At 48.3% G+C, this 6,765-nt stretch overlaps 1 non-coding gene across 1 annotated transcript; it reads right to left on the reverse strand.

The window, feature by feature from the left end:
• Positions 1 to 5,778: 5,778 nt before the first annotated feature.
• Positions 5,779 to 5,969, reverse strand: LOC148146841 (U2 spliceosomal RNA). The gene has a single exon (XR_015760516.1). It is a non-coding gene; the product is annotated as a U2 spliceosomal RNA (small nuclear RNA).
• Positions 5,970 to 6,765: the final 796 nt, after the last annotated feature.

Here is a 6,765-nt window from a genome sequence, read left to right on the forward strand (position 1 = left end):
GGTTGACAGTGTGAACCTTTTCCCGCGTATGGAGTCGGGTATTACAAGGGGGCATAGCTTTAAATTAAGGGGGGGTAGATATAGGACTGAAGTTAGGGGTAGGTTCTTCACTCAGCGAGTCGTAAGTTCATGGAATGCCCTGCCAGTAGCAGTGGTGGACTCTCCCTCTTTATGGGCATTTAAGCAGGCATTGGATAGGTATATGGAGGATAGTGGGTTAGTATAGGTTAGGTGGGCTTGGATCGGCGCAACATCGAGGGCCAAAGGGCCTGTACTGCGCTGTATTCTTCTATGTTCTAACTCAATTCCTCTACCAATAAAAGCCAGTACGCCATATGCCTTCTTCACCGCACTATTTACCTGGGTGGCAACTTTCAAAGATCTGTGTACATGGACACCAAGATCCCTCTGCTCATCCACACTACCAAGTATCCGTCCATTAGCCCAGTCCCCCATCTTTTTATTACTCTTACGAAAGTGAATCACCTCACACTTAGCTACATTGAACGCCATTTGCCACCTTTCTGCCCAGTTCTGCAGCTTATCTATATCCCGCTGTAACCTGCCACATCCTTCCTCACTGTCTGCAACTCCTCCGACTTTCGTATCATCCGCAAACTTGCTCACCCAACCTTCTAACCCCTCCTCCAGGTCATTTATAAAAATGACAAACAGCAATGGTCCCAAAACAGATCCTTGCGGAACACCGCTAGTGACGGCACTCCAAGATGAACCTTTGCCATCAACTACTACCCTCTGTCTTCTTCCAGCCAGCCAACTCCTAATCCAAACCTCCAACTCACCCTCAATGCCATACCTCCGTATTTTTTGCAGTAGTCCACCATGGGGAACCTTATCAAACGCCTTACTAAAATCCATATACACCACATCTACCGCTTTCCCCTCGTCCACCTCCTTAGTCACCTTCTCAAAGAATTCAATAAGGTTTGTGAGGCACGACCTGCCCTTCACAAAACCATGCTGACTATCCTTGATCACATTATTCCTATCCAGATGTTCATAAATCCTATCCCTTAGAATTCTCTCTAAGATTTTGCCCACAACAGAAGTGAGACTCACCAGCCAATAGTTACTAGGGTTATCCCTACTCCCCTTCTTGAACAAGGGAACCACATTTGCTAGCCTCCAATCTTCTGGCACTACTCCTGTAGACAACGAGGACATAAAAATCAAGGCCAATGGCTCTGCAATCTCCTCCCTTGCTTCCCGGAGAATCCTAGGATAAATGCCATCAGGCCCAGGGGACTTATCTATTTTCACCCTTTCCAGAATTTCCAACACCTCTTCTCTACATACCTCAAAGCCATCCATTCTACTTAATTGTGACTCAGTACTCACATTGACAACAATGTCCTGTTCCTGATTGAATACTGACGAAAAGTATTCATTCAATGTCTCCCCAATCTCTTCAGCCTCCACACGCAACTTCCCACTACTATCCTTGACTGGACCTATTCCTACCCTAGTCATTCTTTTATTCCTGACATACCTATAGAAAGCCTTAGGGTTTTCCCTAATCCTACCAACTAAGGCCCTTTCATGTCCCCTCCTTGCTGCTCTTAGCTCTCTCTTCAGGTCCTTCCTGGCTACCTTATAACTCTCAATCGCCCCAATTGAACCTTCACGCCTCATCTTTACATAGGCCGCCCTCTTCCATTTAACAAGGGATTCCAATTCCTTATTAAACCACGGCTCCCTCACACGACCCTTTCCTCCCTGCCTGACGGGTACATACTTATCAAGGACACTCAATAGTTGCTCCTTGAACAAGCTCCACATATCAGTTACGCCCTTGTCTTGAAGCTTACTTTTCCACCTCTTGTTGGCCTATCTACATATTGTGGAGAAAGTGAGGTCTGCAGATGCTGGAGATCAAAGTTGAAACTTTATTGCTGGAACAGCACAGCAGGTCAGGCAGCATCCAGGGAACAGGAGATTCGACGTTTCGGGCACAGGCCCTTCCTGAAGAAGGGCCTGTGCCCGAAACGTCGAATCTCCTGTTCCCTGGATGCTGCCTGACCTGCTGTGCTGTTCCAGCAATAAAGTTTCAACTATCTACATATTGTGTCAGGAAACCCTCCTACACACATTGGACAAACACTGACCCATCTAACGAACTTGAGCTATAGCTTTCCCAATCAATATCAGGAAAGTTAAAGTCCCCCATAACAACCACCCTATTACTTTCACTCTTCTCTTGAATCATCCTCGCAATCCTTTCTTCCACGATTCTAGGACTATTAGGAGGCCTGTAAAAAATTACTAACAGGGTGAGCTCACCTTTCCTATTCCTAACCTCAGCCCAAACTACCTCAGACGGCGAGTCTTCATCCATCGTCCTTTCCACAGCTGTAATACTATCTTTGACAAGCAATGCCACACCTCCCCCTCTTTTACCCCCACCTCTGACCCTACTAAAACATTTAAACCCTGGAACCTGCAACAGCCAATCCTGTCCCTGTTCTACCCATGTCTCCGTAATAGCCACAACATCGAAGTCCCAGGTACCAACCCACGCTGCAAGTTCCTAATGTACCAACCCACGTTCCTAATGTGCCTGCTTCCAGCGCTTCGACTGGCAACGCGTTCCAGGCACCCACCATCCTCTGTGTGAAAACCTTTCCCCGCACTTTTCCCTTCTCACTTTCCCCCTCTCACCGTGAACCTGTACCCACTGACTCACCACCCCACCCTTTCGATGCCTCTCAGTATGCTGTCGACCTCTATCAGGTCGCCCCTCGGCTTCCGTCTTTGCAGTGACAACAATCCAAGTTTATTCAACCTCTCCTCACAGCAGAAGCGCTCCAGGGCAGGCAACGTGCTGGCAAACCTTCTCTGCACCCTCTCCAAAGCATCCACGTCCTTCTGGTAGTGTGCCGAACAGCATTGCGCGCGATATCCCAATTGTAGCCTAACTGGAGTTTTGTACAGCTCTTTATACAGATCATTTATTTACACGTCACAAACAACAAAGGTCCTAGCACTGAGCCCTGCGGGACGCCACTAGTTACTGATCTCCTTTCCGAAAAATGCGCCCCGAGTCGGTTTTGTATCCAGCTAGCCGACTCACCTCAGATCCCACGAGACTCTACCTTTTGTAGCAGCCTGCCGTAAGATGTGAAGCGATCCAGAAGAGATTACTGACGCAAAGGTGACTACACTTAAATGAAAGTGCTGGGAATGGCAACCGTGATGGAACTCGCAGCCAAGGAAGGTCAACACCTCACAAAATGGTGGCTGAGAGTTCACAAAATGGTGGCCCAGGGACAAGCACCAACGCAGACACAAAACTGCCATTGCTGTGGAAACACATGTCAGGCAGCAGCAAATTGCTGCTGGAAAGAAGCTGTGTGCAGAAACTGCAGCATTAAAAAAGAATATATTAAGTGGGTGCGCTCGGGGGAGAAAGTACCAATAACCTGCAGCGAAAGTACAGGAAGAAATCCTAAATGGTACAAAAAGGGCAAGAAGACAAAAGCCCAGGCGCACAAACCAATGAGGTGTTGTTGTTACAGATACTGGCGATAGCTGCCGACGCCCCGGTCGCTCCCTTACTGAACGGCAAACCGGTAAGAATGGAGGTGGACACCGGTTTCATTGATACGGCTGAGTCACGTTGCACTGCAACCTTCAGAAACTGAGCGAGGAACACACACAGGTGCTTTCACGGTGGGAACGTTCAGTTATACGGTCAGTCTGAAGACACAGCCTGCGCGTCAACAAAGGAAATCTTAGAGCTTTATGGGCAAGAATGTGGTTGGACAGAATCAAACTCAACTGGGCCGAAGGCAATCACTTGTCAAGATTCTGAGAGTGACTGATCAAGAATTCTAAAGAAGCACGCTATTGTTTTCAATGGGATAGAGAAGCAGGACGCCGGGAGCCTTTGATAAGGTTCCACGTGGTAGGCTGTTGGAGAAAATGCAGAGGCATGGAACTGAGGGTGATTTAGCAGCTTGGCTTAGAAACTGGCTTTCTGAAAGAAGGCAGCGGGTGGTGGTTGATGGAAAATATTCAGCCTGGAGTCCGGTTACTAGTGGTGTGCCACAAGGGTCTGTTTTGGGACCACTGCTGTTTGTCATTTTTATAAATGACTTAGATGCAGGCATAACATAGGTGGATGGATTAGCAAATTTGCAGACGACGCTAAAGTCGGTGGAGTCGTGGTCAGTGTGGAAGAATGTTACAGGTTGCAGGGGTACTTGGATAAACTGCAGAATTGGGCTGAGAGGTGGCAAATGGAGTTCAATGCAGCTAAATGTGAGGTGATGCACTTTGGGAAGAATAACAGGAAGGCAGAGTACTGGGTCGATGGAAAGATTCTTGGTAGTGTGGATGTGCAGAGGGATCTTGGAGTCCCATGTACATAGATCCCTGAAAGTTGCCACCCAAGTGGATAGTGCTGTTAAGAAGGCTGTTAGGTTTCATTGGTAGAGGGATTGAGTGCCGGAGCCGCAATATCATGCTGCAACAGTTCACCTGCTGGTGTGTGCTAGGCGGTTTCCTTTCCCTTTGCTCAACGACCTATTTGCTGAACTAGCCGGAGGTCAGCTTTTCAGTAAAACTGAGCCCGGTAAACCCTACCTCCAGATGAGTGTAGATCCTGAGTTTAAATGAATGAGACACAATCTTATTGAAACATATTGGATTCTTACGTGGCTCGACAGGGTAAATGCTGAGAGGACATTTTCCCTCATGGGAGTGTCTAGAACTGAACAGAATAAAGAGGCACCAATTTAAGAGTGAGATCAGGAGAAACGTCTTCTCTCAGAGGGTTGTGAGTCTTTGGAATTTGTTGTCACAGACAGCTGGCACACGCTGCTTGTGTGAGACTGACTTTGCTGCCTCAGCCAGAACTGGCAGCATTCTAAGTGCAAAAGAAGGCAAGGGGGTGTTGTGCCAGTCCCTGCGTACACAGCCCAGGTGCCGGATAATCTGCAGTGCTCCTACCTGCCTTATTATCTTTCCAGGCCAGTTCCGGTCAGCAAACATTGGTTTGTTTGTTCTACGTTTTCTCACGTGCTGTTGTCGAGTTAGTGCTGTCTCTTTGCTTTTCCCAGTGAGAATTGACTCTCTGAGTAACCTGCCTCTGACTCAGTCATTCGTGATAGCACACACGATTCTGTCGCGGCTCAGTGAATCGGAAAATGGCTGAAACTCACAGTCCTTTGCCTCGTTTTTCCGGTCAGTCACATACGTACCTATCGATTCCGCCTGCCCTTGCAGTCTGATGAAAAGCATGTGCCTTAAATACGTCCCGATGATTTTTGTCCTAGCTCACAGTGTTCTCGAAATCTCTCTTTCAAGTCATCAAAATCAAAACGACTGAACCCCGAGATAGCTTCATCCCCAGCAGCATGCAGCAACGTAGCACAGTTGACCTTCTCTTGTTTTTCTGAAATGTCGCTCGCGAGTAAGAAAAGCTGGTGGGCAGCTACGGTTGCTGCGACTCCCAAATTCTGACACCATGTGGTGTGATCGGGGCCCGGCGTTGGCGGGAAGGTGCAGCACGCAGCAGGGGTCTGAGGGGATGACATTGAGAGCAAGTGTCAAGGTGCGCAAGAGACAGAGATGGCGAGAGAAGGATAGGGAGCGGGAGCTGAGCAGCCACCTTAGAACAGACGAGTTTGAATCGACTCACGCCCGGTTGGATGTGAGGTGTGAGAAATGAAGCACTTGGTACTCAAACCCATCCAGCAGACACAAAGCACCGAAAGCCTGAGTTATAAACATGAAGCTGTTTTTAGATTTATAGATGAGGGGTGCACCGTTCCCGGAGGTACTGCAATACCAGGTCGATGCGTGGAGTGGACGGAGCAAGCCCCTATTCCATCTCCCTGCTCCAAAAATCAATTTAATATATGGTCCCCAGATAAGGGACGTATCAGATATTAAACTGATAAGAACAGATACTACACTTGATCTTAGCCAAAAGGCCGAGAAGCGATAACTACAATACCGCGGACTGCCTCAAGTCCCATTTGTCCTCCATGTTTTCAATCAGCTTGATTCTGTTCAAAGACTTGTAGATCACTGCTGACAGTTTCCCTGTCGCCGTAGTCCTCCCAGGATTTCTAACGAGAGCAGCAGGTCCGTTTACAGCAGTTGCTTTTTTTCCCCTGTCAGTGAACCACTGTCTCATGGTCATGTAGAGATCGTCAGTATCTCACCAATCAAGTGGGTCAGGGCTAAGCTTACGTGACTTCTCACGTGACCAGCACAGCGTTTTTGAGGAGGCGGTAACCAACTGCAGAACTGCACGCATTGAATGATACATTCAGCCTGTCATGTCTGCATCAGCTCTCTGCACGAGCAACTTCCCCAGTCCCACTCGCCCTGCAGCAAATATTCTCTCTTCAGATAAGTATCCGACCCTCCGACCAAAGTCACCATTGAATCTGCCTCCAGCACCCTCTCTCTCAGGCAGTGCACTGCATATTCTCACCACTCGCTGAAGATGCTTGGGCCTAGGACGCTACCTCGATGAAACGTGACACGTAGAGAAGAAAGCAATAGATTCAGCCGAGCCCTCCATGTCTTTGATGTGTGTGGATGTGCCTGCAGTTAGAACATTGCACAGTACAGGCCCTTCGGCCCACGATGTCGTGCCGAGCAGTTTTCTTAATCTAAGATCAACCTAACCTACACACCCCTCAATTTACTGCCGTCCAGCGTGTGCTCGCCGAGCAGTAGCTTAAATGTCCCTGACAGTTTGTGGGAGATTAGAAATGCAGTTAGAGATGT

The sequence above is a fragment of the Chiloscyllium plagiosum genome, unplaced genomic scaffold (assembly GCF_037043375.1).
Source record: "Chiloscyllium plagiosum isolate Xiang-an unplaced genomic scaffold, Cpla_swu_hap1 HiC_scaffold_19, whole genome shotgun sequence".
In the NCBI taxonomy this organism is placed as follows: domain Eukaryota; kingdom Metazoa; phylum Chordata; class Chondrichthyes; order Orectolobiformes; family Hemiscylliidae; genus Chiloscyllium; species Chiloscyllium plagiosum.